Source organism: Ranitomeya variabilis, chromosome 4 (genome assembly GCF_051348905.1).
Source record: "Ranitomeya variabilis isolate aRanVar5 chromosome 4, aRanVar5.hap1, whole genome shotgun sequence".
Lineage (NCBI taxonomy): Eukaryota > Metazoa > Chordata > Amphibia > Anura > Dendrobatidae > Ranitomeya > Ranitomeya variabilis.
In genome coordinates, this window is record NC_135235.1 from 521,843,313 (window position 1) to 521,858,104 (window position 14,792).

The following is a 14,792-nucleotide window of genomic DNA, read 5'->3' on the forward strand; positions in this document are numbered from 1 at the left end:
GACGAACCCAAGCTTGGGTCGTTACCTCCGCACCGTGAGTGCGATTGTGCCATAGATTTGATACCGGGTTGTAAATATCCAAAGGGTCGTTTGTTTAATTTGTCTGTGCCGGAACATGCTGCTATGCGGGAATATATAAAGGAGTCTTTGGAAAAGGGACATATTCGTCCATCTTCTTCTCCCTTGGGAGCTGGGTTTTTCTTTGTCTCAAAAAAAGACGGCTCTTTGAGACCATGTATTGATTATCGGCTTCTGAATAAGATCACTGTTAAGTATCAATACCCATTGCCATTGCTTACTGATTTGTTTGCTCGTATAGAGGGTGCTAAGTGGTTCTCTAAAATTGATCTTCGTGGGGCGTATAATTTGGTGCGGATCAGGCAGGGGGATGAGTGGAAGACCGCATTTAATACGCCCGAGGGCCACTTTGAGTATTTGGTCATGCCTTTTGGTCTTTCTAATGCCCCTTCAGTTTTCCAGTCTTTTATGCATGATATTTTCCGCGATTTTCTGGATAGATTTATGATAATATATCTGGATGATATTCTGATTTTTTCTGATGACTGGGACTCTCATGTCCAGCAGGTCAGGAGAGTTTTTCAGGTTCTGCGGTCTAATTCTTTATGTGTGAAGGGGTCTAAGTGCGTTTTTGGGGTCCAGAAAATTTCCTTTTTGGGGTATATTTTTTCTCCCTCTTCCATTGAGATGGATCCCGTCAAGGTGCAAGCTATTTGTGACTGGACTCAGCCCTCCTCTCTTAAGGGTCTTCAGAGATTTTTGGGCTTTGCCAACTTTTACCGCCGATTTATTGCTGGTTTTTCGGATGTCGTTAAACCACTGACTGATTTGACCAGACAAGGCGCTGATGTTGCTAATTGGTCCCCTCATGCTGTAGAGGCCTTTCAGGAGCTTAAGCGCCGTTTTGCCTCTGCCCCTGTGTTGCGTCAGCCTGATGTGAATCTGCCTTTTCAGGTTGAGGTTGACGCTTCGGAGATCGGAGCTGGGGCAGTGTTGTCGCAGAAAGGTTCCGACTGCTCCGTCATTAGGCCTTGTGCCTTCTTTTCTCGCAAATTTTCGCCCGCAGAGCGGAATTATGATGTTGGGAATCGGGAGCTTTTGGCCATGAAGTGGGCGTTTGAGGAGTGGCGCCATTGGCTCGAGGGGGCTAGGCATCAGGTGGTGGTATTGACTGACCACAAAAATTTGATTTATCTTGAGACTGCCAGACGCCTGAATCCTAGACAGGCGCGCTGGTCTTTATTTTTTTCTCGCTTTAATTTTGTGGTGTCATACCTACCGGGTTCTAAGAATGTTAAGGCAGATGCCCTTTCTAGGAGTTTTGACCCGGACTCTCCTGGTAATTCTGAACCCACAGGTATCCTTAGGGAGGGAGTAATTTTGTCGGCCGTTTCTCCTGATCTGCGGCGGTCCTTGCAAGAGTTTCAGGCGGATAGACCGGATCGTTGTCCGCCTGATAGACTGTTTGTTCCGGATGATTGGACCAGCAGAGTCATCTCTGAGGTACATTCTTCTGCATTGGCAGGTCATCCCGGAATTTTTGGTACCAGGGATTTGGTGGCAAGATCCTTCTGGTGGCCTTCTCTGTCACGAGATGTGCGAGTCTTTGTGCAGTCATGTGACGTTTGTGCTCGGGCCAAGTCTTGTAGTTCTCGGGCTAGCGGACTGCTGTTGCCCTTGCCTATTCCTAAGAGGCCTTGGACACACATCTCGATGGATTTTATTTCAGATCTGCCTGTTTCCCAGAAGATGTCTGTCATCTGGGTGGTCTGTGACCGTTTCTCTAAAATGGTCCATTTGGTTCCTCTGCCCAAGTTGCCTTCTTCTTCTGAGTTGGTTCCTCTGTTTTTTCAGAATGTTGTCCGATTGCACGGTATTCCTGAGAATATTGTTTCTGACAGAGGTACCCAATTTGTGTCTAGATTTTGGCGGGCATTCTGTGCTAGGATGGGCATAGATTTGTCTTTTTCATCTGCTTTTCACCCTCAGACTAATGGCCAGACCGAGCGGACTAATCAGACCCTTGAGACATATCTGAGGTGTTTTGTCTCTGCTGACCAGGATGATTGGGTTGCTTTTTTGCCATTGGCAGAGTTCGCCCTCAATAATCGGGCCAGTTCTTCCACCTTGGTGTCCCCGTTTTTCTGTAATTCGGGGTTTCACCCTCGATTTTCCTCCGGTCAGGTGGAATCCTCGGATTGTCCTGGAGTGGATGCGGTGGTGGAGAGATTGCATCACATCTGGGGGCAGGTTATGGACAATTTGAAGTTGTCACAGGAGAAGACTCAGCGTTTTGCCAACCGTCATCGTCGTGTTGGTTCTCGGCTTTGTGTTGGAGATTTAGTGTGGCTGTCTTCTCGTTTTGTCCCTATGAGGGTCTCTTCTCCTAAGTTTAAACCTCGGTTCATCGGCCCTTATAGAATATTGGAGATTCTTAATCCTGTTTCTTTCCGTTTGGACCTCCCTGCGTCCTTTTCCATTCATAACGTTTTTCATCGGTCGTTATTGCGCAGGTATGAGGTACCTGTTGTACCTTCTGTTGAGCCTCCTGCTCCGGTGTTGGTTGAGGGTGAGTTGGAGTACGTTGTGGAGAAAATTTTGGACTCTCGTGTTTCCAGACGGAAACTCCAGTATCTGGTCAACTGGAAGGGTTACGGCCAGGAGGATAATTCTTGGGTCAATGCATCTGATGTTCATGCTTCTGATCTTGTTCGTGCCTTCCATAGGGCTCATCCTGGTCGCCCTGGTGGATCTGGTGAGGGTTCGGTGCCCCCTCCTTGAGGGGGGGGTACTGTTGTGAATTTGGATTCTGGGCTCCCCCGGTGGCCGCTTGTGGAATTGGACTTGTCATCCTCTTTCCTGTTTCACCTGATTCCATCAGTAGTGGGTGTCGCTATTTAAGCTCATTTCTCTGGTGGTTTCTTGCCGGTCAACAATGTTATCTGATGCCTCTCAGTGCTTGTTCCTGCTTCTAGACAACTACTGATAAGTTGGACTTTTGTCCATGTTTTGTTTTGCCTATTTCTTCCAGTTCGCAGCTGAAGTTTTGTTACTGTGTCTGGAAAGCTCTCGTCGATCAGGGATTGCTACTCTGGCGTTATGAGTTAATGCCAGAGTTTAAGGTAATCTCTGGATGGTGCTTTGTTAGTATTTTTCTGCTGACCATGAAAGTATACTATCTGTCTTCTGCTATCTAGTAAGCGGACCTCAAATTTGCTAAGACTATTTTCCTGCTGCGTTTGTTGTTTCATCTGAACTCACCGTCATTATATGTGGGGGGCTACTGTCTTCTTTGGAATATTTCTCTAGAGGTGAGCCAGGTCTTATATTTCCCTCTGCTAGCTATTTAGGTCTTAGGCCAGAGCTGGGCATCTAGCGATTAATAGGAAATGCTACCTGGCTATTTCTAGTTGCGCGGCAGGCTTAGTTCATGGTCAGTATAGTTCCATCTTCCGAGAGCTTGTCCCTCTATAGGCTTGCTATGATCTCTGCCTGCAGAGATCATGACAGAGGAAGCAATGCAAAATAACTAACAATAAAACAATGCAAAAATACGGGAGTTAAACAATATAACAGAATTAAGCAGGATTCCTTGAGAAAAGAACACTTATCAGTCTGAAGATGACTTGCTTGGAGGGTCGTCTTCTCCAACGTAGGCGCCGAGAAGCAGCGGCACTTCTCGTCCCTCTGTTGTCCGTGGGCAGAGTAGTCTCTGAGAACCTGCTGCCTGGGGTTTCGGGAGTTAATGTGGTATGCACAGGCTCTGAGTCTTTAACTTTTACAGCACAACCAGGAAATCGGGGCTCCGCACTGTTGTCTCTATACCAGGAAAACAGGGGCTCTGCACTGTTAAGTCTCTGTACCAGGAGTCAGGGGCTCTGTACTGTTAAGTCTCTGTACTGATACCGCGGGGACCAGGGTGTCGTAGTCTCTAAAACGGGTCTCAAAGCGCCCCTCTCCAGTCACAGCAGAGTCCGCTTTATGTACTCACGAGATACAGTCTTTCTGGGCAGTCTCTCTCTATTTGTCCTCAGACTGGGAGCTCTCTCTCTCTCTCTTCTGGAGCGCAGCTGCACCCTGCTCTGCACGCTGCTCTGCACGCTGCTCTGTCTCTTGCGCGCGTCCCTTTCCCGCCCTCTGGCTGCTTCCTTTCTGTCCCAGTCTATCAGTCTCTCCCTAGGGAACCCGCAGCACAGCTCAATGGTTCCGGGCATAGAGCCGAGAAGGTAACCGCCCCCAGACTCTTCTTGTGCTTTTAACTCCTTACACGTTCGTGACTGTTCAGGCTCCGGGTGGCATCCCCCAGGCTCGGAGCCCTCTAGTTTAACGGACAACGTTGAAGGGTCCTACCCTGACACGGGTACTCCCGAGCAAAATGTCCAATTTCACCACATCTCTCATGCCGGTACATCCTGGAGTCGCGGCGAGGTTCAGGGCCATCCCTTACCCCTGGTTCCTGCAGCTTTCTTCTTGTATCAGCCAGCTCTCTTCAAATATCCTATCTTCATATATCTCCTTCTGCAATTCCTCCATCCACTGGGGTTTGGCCATCATGTTCACAAATACCTCCCCGCTCCGGACCTTCCCTACCGTGACTGTCACCCCCTGCTCTTACTCGCGTGTGCGTGCTTCACTTCCCATTTCAGAGAACGTCATGCGTGGATCTAGCCGCAAACATTCCCTCAAGGCCTGCTTTATCAGCACGTCCCGCAAGCCTGTCACCAACTGGTCCCGCAAAATCACATCAGTCAGTCCTACGCCTTGGTCATCTTTTCTAACAATAGCAGTGTGAATTTCCTGGAGGACATTCATGTACTGTGTCACCGTCTCCCCCTCCCTTTGCACACGGCTAAATAGGCACAGTCTTAACTTCCCTACGTCCCATAAGTCTTCTCCAAAATTTCTAACACTTTGTTAAAGGTGTCTCGTTCCCTGGGGGGTCATAACATGACTGAGTCTCTGGCTTCTCCATCCAAAGCCATCATGGCCACCTTGGCCTCTAATGCAGGAACCATGGGATGCATCCACATTATCCCTCTCAGACGCTCAGTCCAGCTCCATAACATAGTATTATTCCATGCAAACTTAGGGAGAATATGGCCCCCAGAGATACAGTATACTGGACCTAGGGCCCACCCCAACTTCTTGATCTGCCACCTTCGTGCTGTTAGACTGCATCCTGTCGACTATGCCAAATGTAAGATAGCAGGAACACGGGATGCAGTGACGAGCAAGAGGCAGAACAAGAGTTAACAGGTTTATTACAGGGATTACTCCACGCAGGGAGAGGCAGGGTTAAGGGGGTGCATAAACTTGGACTTGTTATCAGGGTAGGAACAAACGGTCAGAAAACTGGTAAACTTATCAGTCTGATGGCTCCCGAGCGGTGGAAGCTTGGAATCCCACGGTGGCGTCGTAGGTGATGCGTAAAGTCTCTGGCCTGTTCCTGGAGGAAGGTGAAGCACTGTCTCCTGATGGAAATGGTGTATCCTGGCGGCTTCAGACTAGGTAGCGGGTTACTGGGGCAAAGTCCACCAAGTATCGCAGTCTCTGCCTCTGCTGGAAGATGTCACTGAGCAGCGCTGGCGCCGGGGGTGTAGGTACCAGATCCTCGATGGTCCGCCTGGTCAGTTCCAGGCTGCACACTCATGGCCGGTAGCGGAGCGGTGCGGGTGAGAGCTCCGGTAGTCAGGGTGGACGGACACACCACCTCCAGTCTCGCACAGTCAGTGAGCACAGGGTCTGAGGTACTGCAGTGCGGGCCTTAGCCGTTGTGTAGTCTGTTATGACCCCAATGGCAGAGGGTCTCAGGAATAAATACCAAGTCTGCAAACACAAAAAACCAGCTCATAGGGCAGTGGTAACTGGGCTGACCATATATCTAATCCTAGCACCACAAATAGAAGTAGCCGGGGAACGTGCCTACGTTGGTTCTAGACGTCTCGCGCCAGCCGGAGAACTAACTAACCCTAGAAGGGAAAAGAAAGACCTTTCTTGCCTCCAGAGAAAAGACCCCAAAAGTTGGATACAAGCCCCCAACAAATAATAACGGTGAGGCAAGAGGAAAAGACAAACATAAGAATGAGCTAGGTATTTAGCAAAGAGAGGCCCACTAGCTAATAGCAGAATATAGTAAGATGACTTATATGGTCAGCAAAAACCCTATTAAAATATCCACGCTGGATATTCAAGAACCCCCGAACCGTCTAACGGCCGGGGGGAGAACACCAGCCCCCTAGAGCTTCCAGCAAGGTCAGAAATCACATTTAGTACAAGCTGGACAAAAATAGTAGCAAAGCAAGAACTCAAAAAACAAAGAAGCAAGACTTAGCTTAATTTTGCAAGAGCCAGGACCAGCAGACAGGAGCAACAGAAGGATCTGATTACAACGATGCCAGGCACTGGACTAAGGATCCAGGAAGTTAATATAGCGACACCCCTGGACTAACGACCCAGGTGAGTGCCAAACAGAAAAAAGACAATCCCAGAGTCATACCACTAGTGACCACAAGAGGGAGCCAAAAAGTCTAATTCACAACAGTACCCCCCCCCTTAAGGAGGGGTTACCGAACCCTCACCAAGACCACCAGGGCGATCAGGATGAGCAGCGTGAAAGGCACGAACTAAATCGGCCGCATGCACATCAGAGGCAACCACCCAGGAATTATCCTCCTGACCATAGCCCTTCCACTTGACCAGATACTGAAGCCTCCGCCTGGAGAGACGAGAATCCAAGATCTTCTCCACCACATACTCCAACTCGCCCTCAACCAACACCGGAGCAGGAGGCTCAACAGAAGGAACCACAGGTACAACGTACCGCCGCAACAAAGACCTATGGAACACGTTGTGAATGGCAAACGACACAAGAAGATCCAAGCGAAAGGACACAGGATTAAGGATTTCCAATATCTTGTAAGGACCGATGAAGCGAGGCTTAAATTTAGGAGAGGAGACCTTCATAGGAACAAATCGAGAAGACAGCCATACCAAATCCCCAACACGAAGTCGGGGACCCACACCGCGGCGGCGGTTGGCAAAACGCTGAGCCTTCTCTTGTGACAACTTTAAGTTGTCCACCACATGATTCCAGATCTGCTGCAACCTATCCACCACAGAATCTACCCCAGGACAGTCAGAAGGCTCCACATGTCCCGAGGAAAAACGAGGATGGAAACCAGAGTTGCAGAAAAATGGCGAAACCAATGTAGCGGAACTAGCCCGATTATTAAGGGCAAACTCAGCCAACGGCAAGAAGGTCACCCAATCATCCTGATCCGCAGAAACAAAACACCTCAAATAAGCCTCCAGAGTCTGATTTGTTCGCTCCGTTTGTCCATTAGTCTGAGGATGAAAGGCAGACGAAAACGACAACTCAATGCCCATCCTAGCACAAAAGGATCGCCAGAACCTGGAAACAAACTGGGATCCTCTGTCAGACACAATATTCTCAGGAATGCCATGTAAACGAACCACATTCTGAAAGAACACAGGAACCAGATCGGAAGAGGAAGGCAGCTTAGGCAAAGGTACCAAATGGACCATCTTAGAAAAGCGATCACATACCACCCAGATGACAGACATGCCCTGAGACACCGGGAGATCTGAAATGAAATCCATGGAAATGTGTGTCCAAGGCCTCTTCGGGACAGGCAAGGGCAAGAGCAACCCGCTGGCACGCGAACAGCAAGGCTTAGCTCGAGCACAAGTCCCACAGGACTGCACAAACGACCACACATCCCGTGACAAGGAAGGCCACCAAAAGGACCTAGCCACCAGATCTCTGGTGCCAAAAATTCCCGGATGCCCTGCCAACACCAAGGAATGAACCTCGGAAATGACTCTGCTGGTCCACTTATCAGGAACAAACAGTCTGTCAGGTGGACAAGAGTCAGGTCTACCAGCCTGAAATCTCTGCAACACACGTCGCAAATCCGGAGAAATGGCTGACAAGATAACTCCCTCTTTAAGAATACCAACTGGTTCTGCGACTCCCGGAGAGTCAGGCACAAAGCTCCTTGAAAGAGCATCAGCCTTCACATTCTTTGAACCTGGTAAATACGAGACCACAAAGTCAAAACGGGAGAAAAACAATGACCAGCGGGCCTGTCTAGGATTCAGGCGTTTAGCAGACTCGAGATACATCAAATTTTTGTGATCAGTCAAGACCACCACACGATGCTTAGCACCCTCGAGCCAATGACGCCACTCCTCAAATGCCCACTTCATGGCCAACAACTCCCGATTGCCAACATCATAATTCCGCTCAGCAGGCGAAAACTTCCTCGAGAAAAAGGCACAAGGTCTCATCACAGAGCAACCAGGGCCTCTCTGCGACAAAACGGCCCCTGCCCCAATCTCAGAAGCATCCACTTCAACCTGAAAGGGAAGTGAGACATCAGGCTGGCACAAAACAGGCGCCGAAGTAAACTGGCGCTTCAACTCCTGGAAAGCCTCCACGGCTGCAGGAGCCCAGTTAGCAACATCAGAACCTTTCTTGGTCATATCCGTCAAAGGTTTAGCAATGCTAGAAAAATTAGCAATTAAACGACGGTAGAAGTTAGCAAAACCCAAGAACTTCTGAAGACTCTTAACTGACGTGGGTTGAGTCCAATCATGAATAGCACGGACCTTGACTGGGTCCATCTCCACCGCAGAAGGGGAAAAAATAAACCCCAAAAAGGGAACCTTCTCTACTCCAAAGAGACACTTTGAGCCCTTAACAAATAAAGCATTCTCACCCAAAACCTGAAACACCATCCTGACCTGCTCTACATGCGAGTCCCAGTCATCAGAAAAAAACAGAATATCATCCAGATAAACGATCATAAATTTATCCAGATACTTCCGGAAAATATCATGCATAAAGGACTGAAACACTGAAGGAGCATTAGAGAGCCCAAAAGGCATCACCAAGTACTCAAAATGACCTTCGGGCGTATTAAACGCGGTTTTCCATTCATCTCCTCGCTTAATGCGCACAAGGTTGTACGCACCACGAAGATCTATCTTGGTGAACCACTTGGCACCTTTAATTCGGGCAAACAAGTCTGACAACAGAGGCAAAGGATACTGAAATTTAACAGTGATCTTATTCAAAAGCCGATAGTCAATACAAGGTCTCAAAGATCCGTCCTTCTTGGCCACAAAAAAGAATCCCGCACCAAGAGGGGAAGAGGAAGGACGGATATGCCCCTTCTCCAGAGATTCCTTGATATACGAACGCATTGCGGTATGCTCAGGTACAGACAGATTAAATAGTCTTCCCTTAGGAAATTTGCTACCTGGAATCAAATCTATGGCACAGTCACAGTCCCTATGAGGAGGCAGAACACTGGACCTGGACTCGCTGAACACATCCTGATAATCAGACAAATACTCAGGAACTTCCGAAGGAGTAGAGGAAGCAATAGACACCGGCGGGGAATCACCATGAATACCCTGACAGCCCCAACTTGACACAGACATTGCCTTCCAATCCAAGACTGGATTATGAGTCTGTAACCATGGCAACCCCAAAACGACCAAATCATGCATTTTATGCAGAACAAGAAAACGAATCACCTCCCGATGTTCAGGAGTCATGCACATGGTTACCTGTGTCCAAAACTGCGGTTTATTTTCCGCCAATGGCGTAGCATCAATACCCCTCAGAGGGATAGGATTAACCAACGGCTCAAGAACAAAACCACAGCGCTTGGCAAATGACAGATCCATAAGACTCAGGGCAGCACCTGAATCCACAAACGCCATAACAGGGTAAGAGGACAATGAGCAAATTAAAGTCACAGACAAAATAAATTTAGGTTTCAAATTACCAATGGCGACAGGACTAACAACCCTTGTTAGGCGTTTAGAGCATGCTGATATAACATGTGTAGAATCACCACAGTAAAAACACAACCCATTCTGACGTCTATGATTTTTCCGCTCATTTCTGGTCTGAATTCTATCACATTGCATCAAATCAGGTGTTTGTTTAGACAACACCACCAGAGGATTAGCGGTTTTGCGCTCCCGCAAACGCCGGTCAATTTGAATAGCCAGCGCCATGGAATCATTCAGACTTGTAGGAATGGAGAAACCCACCATCACATTCTTAATGGCTTCAGAAAGGCCATTTCTGAAGTTTGCGGCCAGAGCACACTCATTCCACTGAGTAAGCACGGACCATTTCCGAAATTTTTGGCAATACACTTCAGCTTCATCCTGGCCCTGAGAAATAGCCAGCAAGGCTTTTTCTGCCTGAACCTCAAGATTGGGTTCCTCGTAAAGCAATCCGAGCGCCAGAAAAAACGCATCAATATTTGCCAATGCCGGATCTCCTGGCGCTAGCGAGAAGGCCCAATCCTGAGGGTCGCCCCGTAAAAAAGAGATAACAATTTTAACTTGCTGAACTGAGTCTCCAGATGAACGGGGTCTCAGAGATAGAAACAATTTACAATTATCCCTGAAATTCCTAAACTTAAATCGGTCTCCAGAAAACAGTTCAGGAATAGGTATTTTAGGTTCAGACATAGGACTACTGGTAACAAAATCTTGTATGCTTTGCACACGAGCAGCAAGCTGGTCCACACTTGTAATCAAGGTCTGGACATTCATGTCTGCAGCAAGCTCAAGCCACTCAGAGGTAAAGGGGAGGAAGAGAGGAAAAAAAAATAAATTCAGAATTTCCTTTCTTATATCCCACTTCTGCAATGCATTAAACATTCAATGTTGGCCTGGCATACTGTTATGACCCCAATGGCAGAGGGTCTCAGGAATAAATACCAAGTCTGCAAACACAAAAAACCAGCTCATAGGGCAGTGGTAACTGGGCTGACCATATATCTAATCCTAGCACCACAAATAGAAGTAGCCGGGGAACGTGCCTACGTTGGTTCTAGACGTCTCGCGCCAGCCGGAGAACTAACTAACCCTAGAAGGGAAAAGAAAGACCTTTCTTGCCTCCAGAGAAAACACCCCAAAAGTTGGATACAAGCCCCCAACAAATAATAACGGTGAGGCAAGAGGAAAAGACAAACATAAGAATGAGCTAGGTATTTAGCAAAGAGAGGCCCACTAGCTAATAGCAGAATATAGTAAGACGACTTATATGGTCAGCAAAAACCCTATTAAAATATCCACGCTGGATATTCAAGAACCCCCGAACCGTCTAACGGCCGGGGGGAGAACACCAGCCCCCTAGAGCTTCCAGCAAGGTCAGAAATCACATTTAGTACAAGCTGGACAAAAATAGTAGCAAAGCAAGAACTCAAAAAACAAAGAAGCAAGACTTAGCTTAATTTTGCAAGAGCCAGGACCAGCAGACAGGAGCAACAGAAGGATCTGATTACAACGATGCCAGGCACTGGACTAAGGATCCAGGAAGTTAATATAGCGACACCCCTGGACTAACGACCCAGGTGAGTGCCAAACAGAAAAAAGACAATCCCAGAGTCATACCACTAGTGACCACAAGAGGGAGCCAAAAAGTCTAATTCACAACAGTAGTCCCTCAGAGAGGGAGTCAACCTTCTCCTGCTGCGCGCTCTGTTTTCCCACCAAGTGTCTCGCTTTCCCACGCGCTTCCCCTTTTATAACCGACATGCCCCCTACAGTCAAGTGCAAAGGTCTGTCTGTGTTGGAAAGCTTTTCCCCCTGCAACAATGGTGACAGCCACGATAGTTCCAGAACCGGCACGAGAGAAGCATTTCTGGCCCAGTCCATCTTCCTACAGCTGCATGTATTTCTATGCAGCCGTACGCTCCGGTCCTGAGTGCCATCGGCAGTGCCAGGACTTGATGTGAGAGACTTGCTCCAGATTGTCGCATTGAACTTGCAAGTGAGACCCCGGCCTAAGGGCACTTTTCTGTGCCAGAAACGTGTCAGGTTTCTTTTATGTTTTTTTAATTTGAATTAATAAACGTTACTATTTTATCAGGATGGAAGTGCTGAGGTAATCCTTCCCTCTTTTCTCTATAATCTCTAGTATTTGTACAAGCAGGCACCCCTTTCTGAGCCAAGTATTTCAACTGTATAGCTTCACATGGATGGATGTGTCAGTCGAACCCTGTTATGCAGTCATTGCAGCTGATCACACTATATGGAGGTGCGGCTCAGGTTTTGTTTTTGCAGTTTGCCATTAGAGGTTGTGACTGCCTCCTTTCTGACTCTGCACACTTCCCATCAGCCCAAGAGTGCTTTTAATTAATGTTGGTTCCTACCTGCCCAATTAAATTGTAGGTCTATAACCTGAGAGAATGAAGAATTAAAATAAGTGAAAGAAGTCAGAGGGGAGCGCAGAGGAATCGACCCAGGGAAGGAGAGATAAAATGGAGTTGTTGAGCACCACCGCAGCTGTAGCTGAATACCTCCAAGGGAGGATAAGAGCGTGTGTCAAACAGAAATCTGTCCCAGGAGCGCTGAAGGAAACTCAGACAACATATGTAGTTTACCACAACGCGTTTCGACGGTAAACACCATCTTCTTCAGGTGGGAGTTTATTGATGGGAACAGGAAGGCAGTATTTAAACAATAGACAGCCAATCACAACGCTGTTCACAGATTTACAAATTTAAAGGAACATTCACATAGGAAAAAAAAAAAGAGCAACCACTGATAAATGTAATCATATAGATTCAAATATAACATTAAAATCATAAAACAAGAGATTTTTTTATTTATATATAATATTTAAAACCATATCACAGATAAAAAAATATAAAAGTCATTATGAATCTACACCTATATAGACAAAAAATTACATGTTCAATAATTACGACTCTTATCAGTTTCTCAATCATTAAGTTAAGCCCCTCAGGGGTTAATGTACCGAGCTTAAAAATCCAAAAACTCTCACGATTCACAAGACTATTAAAACGATCCGCCACAGAGTCAGTTATATGATCAATAATAATTAATTTTAGCGTTTTAAGATCCTTATGGTGCGCTGTTAAAAAATGTTTTGAAAGGCTGTGCAGGAGAAAGCCATTGCGAATGTTTTGGTGATGCTTATTAAGTCTGGCATGCATTGTTTGTATGGTTCGGCCTACATATTGCAGGCCGCACCCACATTCCAACACATCTCATGATCTTTCACAATTTTCGATCCATGTGACATCTCCTATCTCTCAATCTCCTACCCAATTTTCCCCTACTGCTAGGTCACATGTCACATGCCCCCCCGGTGTTGCCAGTTAGTGACATCTTAGAGTCCAATATAGTAGAGAGTAATGAATTGGTTACGCCCCTTCATCAAGAGTCTTTCACTTTATCTTCCCCTCTTAGGATTGATCCACAAAATTCAAAAATTACTCATTTTTTTCCAGGTGGTACCAGGCCACCATCCAAAGATAAAAAGGAAAAGAGAACAAGAGGATCTAGAGGTAAAGGCAAGAAACATAAAAAAACATTTGGGCCACCGGTAAATCCGTTAGGGTAGGAACGAGTATTGATTCTGAGAATTCTAATATAGTTTCTAATATTTTTAATTTATCAGATTATACCTTGAGTAATGATGAGAGAACATTATTGGAACGTGGCTTGTCATTCTGCCTGGATTCCCCATTATATGCATTCAGTCTTTACCTTGATTTGAATGACTTTATACAGAGGCTCATGGTGCAACGCCACTTTCTGATTGAGAATGGCAAAGTTGATGCTAGTTCCACAGTGACTACTTCTCCCATTGAGCCTGATTCTTTCTTACATGTTGCCCCTAAGAATACTAATAGTCTTTTTTACCCCGTTCACCATAAAGGGTCGCATCTAGAAACGTTTCAACAACTTGTATTTAAGGATCTTAGATCTCTACCTTCCACGAAAAAATTGGGGAGAAATTTGAATAATGGTGAAATAGCAGCCATCAAATCCTTACGGGAAAATACGGTGATTATAATAAAAAATGCGGACAAAGGGGGTGGGGTAGTTGTCATGAATAGGGGATCATATATTCGGGAAGCGCTTAGACTTTTAGGGGATTCCGAGTTCTACTCCAAGCTAGAACAGGATAGCTCTATTAGTATATTCATTGAGTACAATGTACTGATAAAGGGAGCTCACTTATTGGGCATTCTAAACAAAAAAGAGTATAAATTTCTCAACATTTCCAGTTATAAAACCCCATTTTTTTTATTTTTTACCCAAAATTCACAAAGATTCACATAATCCCCCTGGTCGCCCTATTATTTCCAGTATTGGTTCAATTACTAGCAATCTTTCCCATTACATAGACCTTTTTCTCCAGAAGTATGTCATGAGATTGGACTCCTATCTGAAGGATTCATCTCATCTCATTGATTCCCTTCTTAAGTTAGCACCTACCCCAAACTGGTTTTTAATTACGATGGATGTTCAAGCCCTCTATACAAATATTCCCCATGATAAAGGCATAGAGGCAGTACAACAATTTCTTGTAGATGATTCTTCATTACACCTCGATCAAAGGGACTTTATACTCAATGCCATTCGATTTGTACTTTATAACAACATTTTCTCCTTCGAACATGTTTTCTACCGCCAGGTCAGGGGCTGCACGGTGGGGACGAGATTCGCCCCCAGTTATGCCAATTTATGTATGAGGGCATTTGAGTCCGTCTTCATCACGCAGTCCCCATGGACGTGTGATAAATTAGCGTTTTATCGACGCTTTATTGAAGACCTTTTCATAATTTGGACTGGTACGGAGGGGGAGGCGCTTGATTTTATTTCTGATCTGAATAAAAATTCCTGGGGTCTAAATTTCACTGCCAACATCTCCAACACGTCCATTCAGTTTTTGGACTTGATGGTAC